At 45.6% G+C, this 18,236-nt stretch overlaps 1 protein-coding gene across 3 annotated transcripts in view; it reads left to right on the plus strand.

Annotated features, from left to right (window-relative positions):
* Positions 1–18,236, plus strand: part of LOC116430230 (cell adhesion molecule Dscam2) — a 298,794-nt gene that overhangs the window by 55,096 nt on the left and 225,462 nt on the right. The window lies entirely within an intron of this gene.

Here is an 18,236-nt window from a genome sequence, read left to right on the forward strand (position 1 = left end):
CGTCGCCGTGAATGGGATGAGCAAGAATAATGTGGAGATTTGGGAAAAGACGGTGACAAAGTGCGGAGCGCGGAGTTCGGAGGTCGGAGAGCGGGATTCTGGAGTGTAAGCGCGGAGATCATAGTCCCCGGGCTCGTTTAATTCGTCTCGCAACCGGAAGTGAGGCTCGTTTCGATGCATAAAGGCAAAATTAAATGAGACCGTTCGTGTATTCCGCGTAGATTAAACTCTTTAGTCTAACCATTCTCTTTTATTGTTACGGTTCTGTTGTAAATGTGCTTATTTACAATTTCTAAACATCATAACGAAGATTCTCCAATAATTTGTTCACAACTGGGAAAAGAGAATTTTAGAGATTCAAATTGGAAATTGGGAAAATTGAGGAAATTCGGAAGTATGAGGTTAGCTCGATGGATTAACCGTCAATAAATAATGGAAACAATAGATTTACGACTTCCAAGTAAAAAACTGACAATGCTCGAAACTATACGGCTAACCCAGTTTCATTTGTAACACCGCGAACGCGAATCAATAACGGGAAAAATGGATTTATGAGTTCCAAATTAAAAACTGACAATATTGAAAACTATAGAGCCAGACTATATATGATTACAACAGCAATGACCTCTCATTAACCCCTTGCTGTACAATAGCGTACAATAAGGTTCGTGATGGAGATTTCTAGACCAATTTTACAACAATCAATGTTCATTACACACGGATCAGAACAACTATTTTGATATCATTGTATCATCTCCAAATGAAATTTCCACTTCAAGTGGAATGGAAAATTTTGTTGCATTCCTTCTACATTGTCGATAGCAAAATGTTACACGAGCTTAGTAACGAAAGTAAATAGTACGCCAAGGGGTTAACACTAGAACTACCGTACCAGCCAAAATGACTGGTTTCGATTTTTTTCTTTAGCAATTATTGATATCTTCGAAGCATTGTTGCACGCCGAGCTTGCTGACCTAACCAAGTACCGCAAGGGGTTAACCAACAAAACAACTTAACTCTCGCTTGTTCACAATCACGTTGACAATCCCTCATTGATCTGCCATTACCGGAACGCCAATTACCTTCGACCCTCCCGCGGCTCGTCGCAGAATTCCAAAATTCTGCGACGCGGCCGGCCAGCGTCGAAGTTCATCGGTTGAGACACCGATCGATCGGTCGTTAACCAATTATACCGTCCCTGTATTCGTTAGCGCGGTAATCACGGATCCTCCTCGGAGGGTGGGTATCCGCAGCCGGAGGTTGGGCGAGGGGAAAAAAATCAATTTGCAGATTTGCTCGGTCGACCGATCAAAGATCCCGGCGTAATTACGTCCAGTGCTATCGGGAACCAATACGCCTCCGCGCGGAGGCAATATCGTTTCCTCCGCCGCGGCGGCGTTACAGGGCCCGCCGGTCGTGCCGTAATATTACCAAGATCCCCCGGACCGTTTTGTCCGAGATAAACGGGTGAAAACCGGCCGCGCGTGCCGCTGACAGCGTTTAGTTAAAGCGACGAGATATCCGGGAACGTCTTCGGCGCCTGAAGAGGCAACAGGACGCGAAGAAAAACAGCCTCGAGAGGGGCGGCGGAGGGTTAAAAAGACGGGGGCGGGCGAGAGGGGAGAATTAGCAGTTCCGAGTGGTTGGATAAAGTTTGATGGCGACAGGTATTTCTCGTCGACCGAAACTCCGGTTCCCGCGACACCGTGGCACGCTGTTAAGGACATAATGAGATATCTCGTCTGAAATTTAATTAACTTTCCATCGATTGGGTCGACTGCGTATTTACCCGTGTATGTACGTATCGTATGCGAGTGTGCGTGCACGGGAAATAAATATCGTCCGAACGATTCGGGATTAATAAAATGGAAACGTTTAATTGTTCGATTGCGTTGCGCCCCCGTTTGTATCCGACGGTTAACGTAATTTTAATTAATTGTATTGTTAATTGAAATCATGGCCCGGCGAGAGTACGCGACGCGAATTCTGCGTTGAAAATAATGAGGTTTGTCGAGTATCGTTGCACGCCGCGGGTTTTTCTGTTGTTTAAAGGGGGTTTAGCGCGCACGGCCGGGTTCGGGATTATTCTTAGGGCGATTTTCGAATCGGGTGGACCCGATGATTACGAATTAATGGCCGGCGGTTACGGTGGAACGGAGTATACTTCAATCGCCGATAATCGATAACTTTCCCTGTCGTTAACGCGAGGCGATGCTCTTTTTCCGTGCTCGATGCTCGGTTTTTAGAGTAAACATGTGTTCATGGTGGGGAAGATCGCAGCTTGATGCGTTCCGCGGGAACGCACTGGATTTTAGGGGTAGAGAGACGTCGACGGGCTGATTTCCTGCAGTTTCCTGTTTAACACTTTCACGTGGTGACACCAACGTGGTGCCAGTTGCATCACGTTTATTATTTGTGGTGACAACTTGCTATTGGAAATTACACGTATTACACGTATCATTTAATAAAAAGCAGCTAAGTTTATGTTGTAATGAATTCTATATTTTAACGATCAACTTTGCAAAAGGTTCCAGCAACAGAGAAGAAAATTTTTGAACCGTCAGCCAACTCTTGATGAACCGGTGACTAGCTAACGAAGTCGCTAACAATCTATGCAACTTAAAATCCTCGCACAAATTCCTCTCGCTCGAAACGCTGAACGAAACAAGCCTAAAATTCAAAGCACAGCAAAAAGCCCAGCGTCCCCCGCTAGTCAAACGCCAGTGGAATAATACGAAATTCACCGAGAAACCAACAACATTATTCCCGATCTCTGAACTCGGAACGAAACGCTGACCAGCCACTGGAACGTACACTCGTCTCTAGTGGGTCTGCCGGTCCGCCGGAGAATTCGCCGGTCACACGGACAATCAGGATCGTAGCGGCAATTACGGTTCCCGTGAGCGACGCGCATTGTCGTCGGCCGACGATCTTTATGCAATCGCGGTCTATCGGTGGCGCGGGGTTCCGACAATATCCGTAGAAAGCGACGGAGAGAGGCGAAGGAAGAAAGACGGAGAGAGAGAGAGAATCCCTCGTTTATTCTTCCGCGGACGATAGTAGGAGCCGGGCAGCTGTCAGTGGCAGCATTTAGTTAAAGGAGAGCGGGACAGGGGATCGTGGGCGAAGAGAGACGCGAAGCGGCCAGAAGAAAGGCGAGCCGGAGAGAGAGAAAGAAAGAAAGCGGAGCCTCGGGTCCAGGTACAAGAGCGAGAAAGAGGGAGAGAGAAAACAGAAAGAAAAAGGGGAGCGAGCTTAGAGGAGCTTGCAAACGCTCCACGGGTCACCGCCGTCACACAACAATACAACCCCATCACCCTTAGCTGCAACCGCACGCCCCCTTCCCTCTGAGGCGGCGTTCTTCCTGCAACCCGCGCCTTCACCACTGCTCGTTTCCACGCTCGTTTCCACCGAGCATCCCGCCATCTTTTCTCCGGCCGCGCGGCCTACAACTCACCGCCGGCGACCCTATCCAAGGTGAAACTCACCCCTTTTTTTTCCCCCTTTCGCCGGTCGTCCACCCTCCCGCCGCCCCCTTTCACGGATTTCTCCGGCACTCCTTAGCGCCGCTCGTTTCTACCCCTTCCTGCCCGACCGTTTTCCTTTTACTCACCGCTACTTCTCTCTTTTTATTTCTCGTTCCGCGACGCCCTCGTCTCGCGCCCTCTCTCCCTCGACCTCGTTCGTTCGTTCGTTCGTTCGTTCGTTCGTTCGTTCTTTCGTTTTCTCCCGCTCCTCCTTGCCGAGCGCCGGGCTTTCTCGCGAACGTCGTCGCGGGTGTTCCCGCGCGTACCGCGGAAATAAATGAGAAGCACACGTCAAAGTGAAAAAGGAAACCCTTTTTCCGCGGCTAGACGCGGGGAGGGCGGCGTTCCACCGTCTTGCCGATGCGACCTCCGACACCGGGGTGGACGCGTTTTCACGCGGAACCCTCTGCGAGCTTTTCTGCTGGGAGCCGATAATAGCGGGAGGGTGAGGGTGGTCTGTTAGGGTGAGCGGTGGCTTTAATCCTTCGGCTGAGAGATGTGTTAACGTGTCTTTGGATGTTTCTGGGGATGTTTCGGAGGTGAATGATGATGTTGTGATGGAGTATTGTTGGGAATTTTATATGTTGGTGACGTCAGGTCACGTCCTCGTCTGAAGAGTTTACTTTTTTTAGAAAAGCAGTCGGGGAAAAGTTAGTCGCCGTTCCTCGTTAGAGCCACATCGCGTAATAAATATATTTAACACTAGGTTTACTGAACCCGTCAATTTGACGGATATTGAATTCTTTAAACATTATGCGAATACGCATTGCAATACTCTGATTTTGAAGCTACAATTTTTGCGATTTGTATGAACGAACACGTAGTTCTCTAAGACAATAGAATAAAGTAGAATAAACGTCCGTAAATCTAGCGTTAACCTGACTACGGACTCAGTTTTTATTTTACTAGCCCTACAGTAGGTATCAGAGAATCAAGGAGTCTGTTCGTTTGAGACGAGTCACTCGATTCGCACACGAGTTATCGGAAGAGGAGTTGCCAACGTAAATCAGGTCGACCTTCCGATGCGGTAATTTCTGAAACTCGATCCCGGAGTTCGTCGGGAAATATTGTTCCCGAGTAAATTTGAAAAGTCACAGATACCTCGGACCGCGGAAACATGTTTGTAAACAGGTATCCCGAGTTCCAGCGGCGGTATAATAAATGAAATTTCTGCGTCGGACCGCCGACTCTAATTTAAAGTCTTCAAACCGTCGTAACTTCGTTGCTAACAAGATTCTGCGAATGAAACTTCGCTAAAATAAACCACGAGACCCCGAGTTTTGAGACCCGGTAATTTTTCCGAACTCCCGGTGTGCGCAACCCCGGAAATCGACGGTCCGCGGCAGCCGAGCAGAGGCCGGGAAATTCGTCCGGCCGCTGAGAACGCTCTTTGTAATTCGTCTAGGGCCCTCGGACGAATCATTACCGGCTGCCTGTTTCGCACTTGCTACCCGTCTACCCGCGTCTTGAGCCAACTCCTGCCCGCTGCACGCCGTCGCCGTGAGATTTCTCCTTTTTCCACCTCCTCTCTCCTTTTTTCCGTCGTTCTTTGAGCTTGTTGCTTTTCTCGCTCCTCCTTCTCCCCTGCGCCGCTGGCGCCGCTAATGATTGCCGTGATTTCAGCGAGCCGGCACACACGCTTGACACTTTGAGCGTGACACTCGAATTCGGCCGACGACTTCGCGTGCATTTAGAAATGATCTTCGTGTAGCGAAGGAATAGAATTTCGTAGGATCCGATGGGAGAAGGTTGAAAAAGAAAACGCTGTGGAGAATCTTGACTGTTTAACGCTAGAACTATCGAGAAAGTTGACTTTTGGAAATTTCTGTATAGAAAGTGGAAGAGTGATTGCTAAATTTCTTCAATCATTTCTCAGAAACATCTGTTATCTTCTTAATTACAGAAGAAATCAACGGGTTTTGACTCGTCTGGCAGTTTTAGTGTTAATTTTGTATTTGTTAAGTCTACTATGCGTCTCAGTCACTCTATAATATATTAAAAAACTAGAAATACGTAGTCTAGTCTATTCTTGACGAAATGAGAGCGCGAATGTATCAAAGAAGATCAAACAAATCGATCGATGTCTTGTCACGAACTATTGCACTGATGTTTAGCAAGATACACGTGCAATATCAATCCTTTTCGAAAGTTTTTCACCGGAAACATTTAACATTTTTCGACGAGACAGAGACGATATTGTTTGGAACTAATTCAACGATAATTCACAGATAAATTAAGCGACAAAGTAATATTATTTAAATATTTCCCATAGCAACACAAAGTTTCAAAATACTAAACATTCAATTTCATAGTTTTGCTGTATCGAATCAAGTGGTGACTGAGAGTCACCTCTCGAGTGCAAAGGGTTAACAACGCGATCCAATTAACACTAGATTTACGGAACCCGTCAATTTGACGGATATTGCATTTTTTAATTATTTATTTAGTATCAGTTTAAGTCTGGTTTTGAAGTTATAATTTTTGCGATTTATATAGACGAACATGTAGTTTTCTAGAAACAGTAGAATAAAGTTTAAAATAAATATCCGCAAATCTAGTGTTAAACACTTCAATCTCCTACTTTCCTCGTTTCACGTGTTCCTCTTCGCGAAATCGTGCAACGTTCAACCCGTTAATGATAGCTGATTCGTCGGTCAACGAGATTAACGTGTCAACCTCCGGTCAGACTTCCCAGAAAAAGTTCTCTCAACAGTCACGCCGCTCCTTCGGGAACCGCCGTTGTTCCCAGCGGATTTCTGTTCGCCCCGGTTTCTCCGCGGCAGCGTCACGCCGGGCAGCATTCGCTGAAAGCTTCTTTGCACGGGAAACTTTTAACGTGCTCCACCGCGCGGATATACAAATTGGGGCGGCTAAGTCGTCGCGAGGCAAGAAAACCGCCGGTTTTCGGCAAGACATTCTTTTCAGCCCGCGTAGACCTGTTCAGGTGTCGCCGGGAGATTTCCAGAGGTTCTTTCAGCTCTTCATAAAGAGAAATTTCCGAGACAACATCTGTTTCTAATAGGAAACGCATTTTTCTAATTAAAACTCGAGCAGCATCCTCTGCGTTTCGAATCTTCGTAAATAATATAGTAATCCCGATGAGCCCACAAGTTTATAGTGGGGCTACTATTATTATAGACATTGAAAAGGAGGATCTTCGGTAAAAAGAGAATTAGGAATAAATATGTATTTAACGAGATAAAGAAACAATATGGACGACACGTAAAAATACAACTTAATACCACGAGGGTGATATTTATTAATTTCGTTACATAGATTTATTAAATATTAATAACGAAGGTTATTAATTTTGCTACATAGATTTTGTTATAATGAACAAAAATTCGGCCCATAGAGGGTTAAGTCGCGACCGGAGAATCTTCTGATTAGACTCATAAAATTTCACCGCTGAAGTTAATGCATTCACTGTGGGAATAAGTCCATTGGATGCATTAAATATTCATAAGCGGGAAGTAATGTTTCCCTTGAATTAAGGCGAACCGGGTAAGATTCGTATTTATTAAATTCCCGGCGGAATCTTCGCGCCCGATATCATAAGGCGGCGTGGCGGTTTAATGAATAAACTGTTTAGAAATGCGGCGTGCACCGAGAATTCGCGGAATGTCCAATATAATGAACTCGCCGGGGGCGGGGGGCGAAAACAAAATCCGGTTGACGTCACCGGTAACTACGTTGACACCGTTTTACAAGGAATTTTACGCGGGGAAGTTAACGAGTGACGTTAATTAATGAGTTTCTTTACGCTCGGCCGGCGTCCACGGAGAATGTTCCGAACTATTTGGAGCGGGATGGAACCATTCGACGTCGCCGATACGTTACACGCGCGAGGAATTTATCAAGGATCGAGGATCGTTCTTTCAGTTAACGGGTAAATAACTCGTTACTATTATTTCTTCGGTCGGAAACGGCCCTGTTGTCCGCGGAGACGTTTCTTTTAAAACAATATCATTAATCCTCTTGCAGACGTCTCTTGACGAGCTAACTCTAGATGCTTTGTATTCAGTTAAGTCTGATAGGATGATAATTGTCTTCAATATTAGTTATATCTCGTTGGAATTGTCATTCTCTCCGTTTCACGTGAGAGTTATTAACCCCTTGCACTCCAAGGGTGCAGTCACCATTGGTGCGTCAAAATTGTAAGATTTCGTATTTAACATTAAGTCTCGAGCAATCTGTCGATACGTGAAATGTGGAAATAAAGTACCACTGTTCCCCTTATTTTGTGAATAGATCGTTAAGTTAGTTTAAAAAGTCATCTATATCTCATAAAGGTAGATTGAATATTTCTAGTGACATTTTTGGAGTGCAAAGGGTTAACAGTATAACATATTGAATTTTACATAGTATTAATGTATTAAACTTGATAAACTATTAACACTGAATTTTATAAGCATTCAACAGACTTTTACGTTGATTTTGATAGATGCACGCAGCCATGAAATTTTAATATTGAATTATTAATATAATATAATCGACTCGATAATATTAAATTTCTTCATATCTAATTTACCCGATTCGACGCAGGAGAATTATAAGTTTTAATATTTCACATCAGAACCACCGCAGCTGTTTAATAACCGTTGGACATTTCTGACGGAATACCTTCGAGGTCAAAGGGTTAAGCGTTGAAGAAGAAACGATTACGTCCGGTTACGTCGGCGAATATTTCAGTTTTCGACGTGACGACGGTAGTTAGACGCGAAATTGCACGCGAGTACGTGCCGCGCTAGACGCACGTGTTCTTTCAGTGGCCGGAGCCGATAATATGACCGGACGTGGCGCTGATTCAGCGCCGAAATTCGCGACGCTGCGAGCTTTAACAGCCAAGAAACGATATTAACGCGGCCGCCTGACTGCTGACTGCGAGAACATTTTCGCGCGGAGCCCCGGTTCGACGCGTATTCCCGTCGCGAGAGCCCTCCGCTCTATTTCCGCCGGCTGCGAATTGCCGGGAATTATTGTAATTGCGTCTAGCGCCGCGGATAAGGCCGAGGAATTCAATCCCGAGATGTTTTATTGCGACTATTCAATGCGAAATGGAGAGTTCGAACGTTTCGCCGGGGACAAAGGTGTTCGGGATTGAGTTGGACTGCTTCGTACGGAGGCTTTCGAGGTTCTTCGTTGTTCTACGTTGCTTATTAACCCTTTGCACTCGACAATATTTTTCATTAGAAATATTCATTACTCTCTGACTAAATATTAACGATATTTTTCGCAACACAATTGATTATCTTATATAGATTAAGAGACAGCTGTTTTACTTGGATGTTTTATGTGTTGATACGTTAGACAAGGTTTAATATTCAATTGAAAATTTTATGAATTTGCTGTGTCCAATCAGGTGGCGACTGTAAGCCCCTCGAGTGCAAAGGGTTAAAGGCTGTGGTTGGCAGGATTATAAGAAGTTATATTTGATAGGTATAAGAAACGTGACTCGTCAGTTCTAGTCACAGGTGTGCTTCGAAAGATATTTTTCAATTTGAAAAAACTTCAATTTTCCCATCTGTTGAATCTCTTAAATCCACGCCAAAGAACCACGATATCATAAACTCAGTTCGCAATTAACGACGCTGAATAGTCCCCATTACACTAAAAAATTCACTCTAATAATCACCAAATGATTCAACACAGCAAACCCATACAATTACCACAGCCATCCAACAAACAAACCGATCTCTACCCTTCCCTGCTCCCACGAGCCAGAATTCCCCGATCTCCGAATCTGCTCGTAAACCCCAGCCAAAGAGCCACGATATCGTAAACCCAGCTCGCGAGTCCGAGCACACCGTCCGCGCGATCGATAGGCACACGTTCGCCGTTCGAATCCTCGAAATAAAGTTATTTCAATCCGTTCGGAACACGGAACCGGCGGGCGCGCGCGAGAACGGGGAGGGGGGTCGCGGCTCAAAGGTTATCGATCCCGCGGTCGATTCCCAGCGGAGGCCTCCACTAATCACGTCCGCCGCTTTTCTCTTACCTCGCCAAGAAGCTGGAGAGCCGGGCCTCCCCCTCCGGGAACCACGGGGTGGTTCTTAAAGTGACTGCAGTCGCGGCGCGCAGGAATGCATAGCGCATTCGCGGGGATAAATAAATTCCGGTCATGGACGCCGGTAATTCGTGTCGGCGCGAGCGGGTCTAAATCACTGTGAAAAGCCTGCCAGACGGTGAACTCGCGGCGCGAGGCGTGGGGCGACGACGGGGACGAAGAGGGGGTGTGTGCGAATCCAACGGGGAGACGGCTGAACCGTAAGGAACAAGCTGAAACGATACCGAACAATACTTCGCAACTAATGCGGAACGTTTGCCAAATGAAAGCTCAGCAGAGATCGCGGGGGACCGAGAGAGCGGTCCCAAGATCCTAGGGATCTCACTAATCACGAGGCTGCACGTGTCTGTCTACGCCGAGACGATTCTCCCGTGTATCTTCCCTTCGGAGACAGCCGGGAGCATGTCGGAAGGGTTGCGCGGAATTAGGCAGCGCGTTCGGAGGCGTGCAGGCTGGTGTATTGGGATCGAGGGGAGGTTTCTTCGTTCTACTTTGTGCGACGTGGGACCGAGACTGAGAATTGGTGTGATGGGGTGCTTGCTAATTTGTTTGGTTGCGCAGAGGTTTGTTTGAGTACTGTGATGGAGGGTGGATGTTGAGAATTTTATAACGGTGTGCTTGCTAATTTGTTTGGTTGTGCAGAGGTTTGTTTGAGTATCGTGATGGAGGGTGGATGTTGAGAATTTTATAACGGTGTGCTTGCTAATTTGTTTGGTTGTGCAGAGGTTTGTTTGAGTATCGTGATGGAGGGTGGATGTTGAGAATTTTATGACGGTGTGCTTGCTAATTTGTTTGGTTGTGCAGAGGTTTGTTTGAGTATTGTGATGTAGGGTGGAAGTTGAGAATTTTATGATGGTGTGCTTGCTAATTTGTTTGGTTGTGCAGAGGTTTGTTTGAGTATTGTGATGGAGGGTGGATGTTGAGAATTTTATGACGGTGTGCTTGCTAATTTGTCTGGTTGTGCAGAGGTTTGTTTGAGTACTGTGATGGAGGGTGGAAGTTGAGAATTTTATGATGGTGTTCTTGTTACTTCTTTTCTCGTAGGAAGATTGCTTTTGAGATTGAAGTGATGAAATGAGTACACACATAGATCACAACATAACGCTATAACAATATTATTATTATTTAATATTAATACCACAAAGTAATCGCACGATAGCATAACAATACTATAGCCTAGTAGTAATAACGAAAATAATATAATCGAACTACTAGTGTACACACAACCAGAGCTCAATCTAAACATAGTTTACCAGCGCACATATGCATTCCGGTTATGGAATCAAAGTAAATCGAGCGTATACATGCGCTAATGGAACTGGCTTAAACGGGTTAATGCACATTAACATGCTTGTAATACCGTAATTAACTATTGTGCACTGTTTCAACCGATCCAACGGGAACGAACTACTAAAACCTCTGTAAATCCTCCGAACGTCTGCAGCCCCGCTTCAAAGTTCCCCCTGAAAATCCTCGAATTAAAATCCCCCATCCTCGGCGCCGGCACGAAACTTCGCATCATCAAAATAATTTCCATCCCTAAATCGCCAGAAATTCGTCGGCCGGATCCGGAAATTAGCCAAGCCTCTACTTACTTCGATCCCCTCGGCAGTCCATCCGATGCTCTCCAATGAAGCTTGCGCGGAGGATGAGAGCCTTTTAATTCCTCGCGGCCGCAAACACCGTCGGTTTCATAAAAATCCCCGGCGGCCGGCCGGCTAACTCGCTCGCAAACAGCCCGCGAAGTTTGCCGATCGATTTTCCGCCGCGAGTTATCAAAGAGCCGTAGGATCGAATGCACGCTTCCCGGGCTAATCGTTTCCGCGTCCCCTGTCTCCTCCCTCGAGGAGGCACCAGGAGATCCAGGCAAAAAACCAACGGTCTTTTGTGCCGTTGGCGTGCTCTGGCAGCCCGGTAAATGAGTTCCAGTCATAAGCGCGCTAATACGGATCGCTGTGGGGGCTAAATCGCCTCGAAGAGACAACAAGCCCCAGCTAGAGGGGGAGAAGTCGGAGAGGAGTCGCGCGCCTGTACTCGAGGCGGAAGAACCGTTGGTGGGCAACTTTTTTCTTAACGATAAGTTTATTGGCAGTCGGAACAGAATTTGTGTAGGCTAATTTGTTGGCTTCACACGTCCAACGTTTTCTGGGTGAAACTTAGTAACTTAACCCTTTGCACTCGAAAGTTTTTCATTAGAAGTATTCAATGTTCTTCGATGAGATACAGATGATGTTCTTTGAAATTGATTAAGGAGGAAACATATATAAATTAAGAAGGAAAGTTATTTTATTTCAATATTCCATATATTGATGCATCATACGAAGGTTAATATTGTGAATAAGACTTTATAATTTTGCAAATCAAATCAAGTGGTGACTGAGAGTCACCTCTCGAGTGCAAAGGGTTAATACTCGATAGCCCAGAGCCTTCGTTCCACTTATCATTGACCTATACTACTAACTCACTTGGGCAATCGCCTAAAAAGAACTCTTCCATTATCTTCAATTGAACTCGTTCAATTAATTTGACTGAAAACTTTGTTTTGTAAAAACAGGGTTCGTTGATAAATTGCAAATAATCCCACTTCAAGACTTAAACAAAAGGAAAGATAAAATAAAGGCAATACGTTGCTAGGTGAAAAATGGAGATCTCATTCAATTGGCTAAGTGTTAAGTATGAGTGATAGAAACAAATGCTTCAACCCGTAGCAGACCTATGTCGAGTCAAACTCGATCTATTTTATTGCAACCTCTACCTGTTCTAACAATTTTTTCTATATTTATTTGTATCACAATTGTACCATTTAAAAGTAACATTCCGATAACTCCTAAATATTCTTGAATGAATAAATAGAGCGTCATATTCAGCTGTAATTGTATGAACTAACGTGAACGCAAGGTGAGAAACCAAGAGCACTTCGGACCGCAAAGGGTTAAAGGTTGTAAGTTATAGAGCTAGACGTATGGTATATACGTTTACATTACGGAGATATGAAGTGTCTCGAGTCATTGGTTCACATATTACCTCATCGACAAACAGCAAAAACAGCCACATAAACATCAACTTACCAACAATCCCAAAATCCCAAAACCAACATCCTCGCCAAAGAACTATCAACAATTTCCCACGAATCCCCTCCCGCCTCACGAGCTACACATTCAAACGACACATGACGCCTCCGTTGTACGCCCAATGGATCACACGATTCCCAGCCCACAACCGTATCAACTCTAATCCACGAACGCGATTCTCCCAAGCTTCCTGTAACTGCGCCCAAGATACTTCCCTTTACAGCGCTCGCTGTAATAGAGACGCAACTCGGAGAGGAGCCGTTGTCGAACAATAAGGAGAGCCCGAAGGTAGGCGGCGGGGTGTTTGCCAAGTAAAACTCGCCGGGGCTCGGGCGAAAAATAGGAAGAGCGGAGGCCGCAGCCGCAGCCCCGTATCCACCGCGTCAGCCCCTTAATCTCTGGCGGCGTGATAACGTCGACGCAGCATTTTGCATGCTAGACTGCCAGCCTGCTACATCCATTCCTGTCCTCCAGCTCCCTCCCCTCGCCGTTAGCCCCGAACCAGCTACCCGACCTCATCGGTGCCTGTCCCTCCCCCCGCCTCGCCTCCTCCCCGCCCGTTCAACCCTTAGGCATCCATCCACCGATTCTATCCACCCCCGTCTCGCTCGTCCTTGTCGTTCAACCGCGTCACGGTTCCTCGCGCCGACTACGGACGCAACGTGGCAGCCACGTAATCTACCCGCTACCATCTTACCCTATTCCTCTGTCCCTCACCCTTAGCGGGCTGGTTGGCTGCTTCGGCCGGCCCATCGTCTAGCTTCCTCTCGGCGCTCCCTCTCCGTATTTCGCGCCACTACCGCGGGGCAACCGGAGCCTCATCAATTACCGAACTCCCGGCGCCCGTCCCCCAGCCCCTAGAAATAGGTCTATCTCCGTAGGACGCGGAATTTCGCGGCGTGATCGGTTATCGAGGCACTTGTTCCGACAGGGTCGTGACCCGGTCGGCCGGGACTCCGATGCGGATACCCCGAAGGCCACGAATTCCATCAGGGTGAAGTGGACTGCGCCAACGCGACCGCTTTGATTAGCGGGGGATAATAATGCTGTCCGGGAACTGCTTAACGCGTCTACGCGGCACGCGTTTTGTGGGTCACCGGGACAATGCAATGACGTCGACGGTTTTCTGATCGCGAGTTACGGGCTGGTTTTTGTTGGACTCGTTTCCGTGTTTGATTTGACTTGATTCGAGTTGAGTTGAGTTGATTTGATTTGATTTGATTTGATTCGCCCGATCGCTGAGGGTGTCTTGCGCTGTCGGGGGATATTTGGGATTTTGGGGTTGATGGTTTGTCGATCGGATGGTTGGAGGATCTTCGTGCCGGTGACGAGGGTTGATTGATTGTTAATGGAGCTGCTGGTTCGCTGTTGGCAGTGTTGCTTGATTTGCTGGGATGTTTAATTGTAACTGCGTTGGTAGTTTTATTATTGTAAGTTGTCGGATGACTATGGAATAGAGATGAACAAATTGGATGATACATTGTTTTCAGTGGAAACAGAAGCAAAAGGGAGGATGAATATAGATAGTTCAGTATTAAATATTAAATTTCCTAATTTTACTGAGTCAAATCAAATGGTGACTGAGAGTCACCTCTCGAGTGCAAAGGGTGAAAGGTGGTTCGTCTGATTCGTGGAATAGTTTATGCGAGGAATAGATGTATTCGTGATATTCTCATTTTGTTCAATTTTTTTATAAATGGAACGAACTGTTTGGTTTCAATATTCCATATTGAGTTACATTGCGATGAATATGACGTTGGATGTAAAATTTCACAATTTTGTTAAATTACACGGCGACTGTGAGTCGTCCCCGAGTGCGAAGGTTTAATATTCTGAATACAAAGGGTAAAAGTCTTTCGAATTTCGGTGCCCGCAGAACGAGTTTAATGGAACTTATTTGACAAGCGCAACGAGAGGGTTATATACTAAGCCGCACGGAACTAATTCCGCCTTCTTTATGCAAAATAGGAGATTGCGGTTATAGCGAATTTGTGGCTCAGCCAGCGAACGTGCTAAACACTGTTTACGTTTGTGAGAAACGCGCGCATCCGCAAATAAACCATGACTTTACGCGTTGCCCTACCGAGCTAACAGCTGTTGATGTACCAATGATCCATAAATACAAAACTGCACCTGACACTTAGATTGTTCCTTCAACAAACCATTGCAATCTCCCAAATAAATGTCAACCCTTGAAGAACAAGAATTTCTCAAGTACTGGAAATCTTTTCCATTAAAGAACTAGATTACACATCAAACACTTGAATACTAAAATAAGAAAACCATAAATTCAGGTATATCTTTCACAAATGCTTCAGTTTTAACAAAATAAACTGTAACCAAACGAAAACGAGTATCATCTGCGTTTGTTCTCAACAAGAATTCTAAATAATAACGCTAAATGCTAATAATGCTGAAAAAAGTACCATCAGCGATGTCATTTGACCGGAAGGATGACTCGAGCCGGAAACCAGACATTTCTGGAACCATTATCCAGTTCCGCCGTCGTTTCCTCGAACCGAGCTGCAATTAATTTTCCCCGTATTTACGTTCCCGGCTGTCGAGTTTGGCAGACGAAGCGCGCACGTCGCGTCGGAAAAATAATTTCCTCCGTGGAAGACGGCGGGAGTGAGGAATAGGTGACAATTACCGGTAACAAATTTCCGATCGGCGAGTCAGCGGAACGTCGCAGCCCGCGGAGTTAGCTTCTTGCCGTATAATGACTCGCCGAGCTCGCGGCGAAGATTGTAAACAGATTTCGACTGGCATAAGCATTACTCGATTCTGTTAACCTTTGCACTCGGGAGGTGATTCTCTTGGTTTGACACAGTAAAATTATATATGACTCATTCCTGGTGTCCCCTTTTTGTAATTATTAAGATGAGACCGTCGGCTCATAAAAAAGGAATGGAAAACCTAACTTGGAAGGAATATAGAATCCAATGATTATTTTATGAAATATCCTTTTCAATTTAGTTTGTCGACGGTCAGCAGAGAATTGTTCAATGAAAAATACTGATTATAGAATATTCCTAATCCCAACAGTCGTACGTTTCATAGGTCGCGACCATTCATTGGTCACAGCCGAGGAATAAGTCATAGGACACGGGGTCAACGGTTCCAGCGTGGCGTTTAATTGGCCACCGTACGATCGCGGCCGTACGGCCGTTACGATAAGAATGGGAGATTAAGATGGCCGCGGACGCAACGCGGGCTCACGGTTAATTTATAGCCGTCGTTTATACGTCCTTTCCAGGGCCGGCCGTGCTCCTGACTCCCGTAATCCTCCCGACCGCGTATTTCATTGCGCCCTCTCCCTACAGTTTCTTCCGCGGCCGCGTCTTCTACGAGGGCATAAAAAGAACTGGGACCCACTGCTTCGGCTGGGGGAGGAGGGGGCGGGGACGTCGGAAGCAACGCGAAAGCCCTTGCGAAAATAATGACGCTTTTCGCGGAGAGATTACAACATAAATCACTTTGGAAACTTATTACTTTTCTAAGCCTCCCGGCGCTGTCCTCCTGTTTATTTCTTCAGCGCGCGCTTCGTGCCTCATCGATTGCCGATAAGCCTGTTTATCGAATTGTTGATCGCAATGATGGCGCCACCGATTTTAAGCTGTCTTGGAAGGTTCTGGTTGAGTCTTTATCATTCGACGATTTTCGCTGGGATTTGAATGGACGTTTGATCTCTTGCTTCGTTTTTGTATTTTTGGAAACCTCTTTTAGTAAGGATGTGTGGAAGTTTTGGAATTTTTTTGGATTTTAATGGAAACGTTTTTGTTTTCGATTAGTTTTGAAGCTTAGCTTTCGAGGTTTGAGAGATATTGTAAGATAAGCTGAACCTCCGTTTTTAATAAACAATTTTATGTATACGTGTTTGTTTTAATGGCAAAGCAGGATCTTCAATTTTTCACTATTGTAAACACTAGTACAATAGCTGGTAGCTTATAGTAAAAATGACTGGAGTTGTTGAAAGGTTATTTTAAAAATTGATCAGAATGCAAAGGGTTAAGTTAACGTACAACGTACCGTGTTAGCGTATTACGACGCCGAGCACTTCGGTCTCCCACAAATTTTCGAATTCGGGGAATTATGTAAAGCAGTGTGGAGGGCGCGCTTAAGGGCGCAGAGATTGCGAAAACGTAAAGAAACGATCGATTCTTTTTTACCCCCTAGAGCAAGAGGCACCCTTCGAGCTGTATGCTGACGGAACTTCTTCCGGTGCCCCTTGACCCTTAGAGTGCGGGGCGGGATGCAGCTGTGCACTTCAAAGGCCGATGTTTGCTGAAAACTAACAAGCGTTGTAATCAAAATCTGTGCATTCGGCCGTCAACCGTCGAGTCGCGCGATATAATTAAAGCGTTAGTTTCTAATTCTTCAAATGAGCAAAATCCCGAGTGAAAATAATTTCATTTTCAACGCTCGAGCGGGAACGGCGGCGTAAAACGCTGTAGAAGCAGCACTCGGTTCGTTCTACGCGATTACGTCTCTTTGCATCTTCATTTGAACTTCCGGGAAGAGATATACGAAACTAATTTTCATTATATTCCTCTCTGTTTAATTTTCTGCAGCATTTCGTTAAAAAATGCACGCAGACCCGGCTACGGGGAACATAGGAATGTACTTCGTTTGGCAAGCAGAGGTAGCTCCGCAGCTATTCCGCGTGATCATTTTAAAAATGGAAGCTTGTTACACTGTTGGCAAAGTAATATCAACCGTTCCCTTAAGCAACGCCATTTTTACTAATCAAAACATCCTTTCTCCGGCAGAGACTCTTCCCCAGTTTGCCCTAACCTAACCTCTTACTCCGTCTCGTATCGCAATTACTTCACATAAATTAAATCTAACTCCATCGTACATCCAAACGAATAACCATAAACTGATCACGTTCATATTCCGTTACAAAAATCGCTTCCAGCGTCACACATTCAACAAAACATTCCCTACCTTACATAAATAATCACAAAACCACTATCAGCATCCAAACTAACAAACTTGAAATTCCCTCCAATGTCATTCGTTCTCTATAAGGACAGCAACCACCAAGCCACCAACACTAAAACTTAAAGGTAGCATTTCAATGACTCCCAAATATTCTTGAATAAATAAACAGATCGTCATATTAAGCTGCAATTGAATGAACTAACGTCGACGTGAACCTCAAAGTGAGAAACCAAGAGCACTTCGGACCGCAAAGGGTTAAAGGTTGTAAGTTATAGAGCTAGACACATGGTATATTTCTTTACATTACGGAGATACGAAGTGTCTCAAGTACCAGTCATTGAAAAAAGCTGCCACACAAACATCAACTTACCAACAATCCCAAAATCCCAAAACTATCAGCTTCGTATCCCCACATCCATGCAAAAACCGATCAATTACATAGACTCCACCCCCGATTGCCCCGCAACTCGCGTGAAACGGTCGTAGAAAGGTCCACAAACGCGTGCCATTGTTCCCGGTACGCTCTCCGAGCGTCGGCTCGCGCGTAGACGCCGCAGGTTCGAGAATGGACAATTCCTCGCGGTAATGCGGCGATGGAAAGCGTGTTAACGGGCTGCGGATGTAGCC

Source organism: Nomia melanderi, chromosome 6 (assembly GCF_051020985.1).
Source record: "Nomia melanderi isolate GNS246 chromosome 6, iyNomMela1, whole genome shotgun sequence".
Taxonomy (NCBI): Eukaryota; Metazoa; Arthropoda; class Insecta; order Hymenoptera; family Halictidae; genus Nomia; species Nomia melanderi.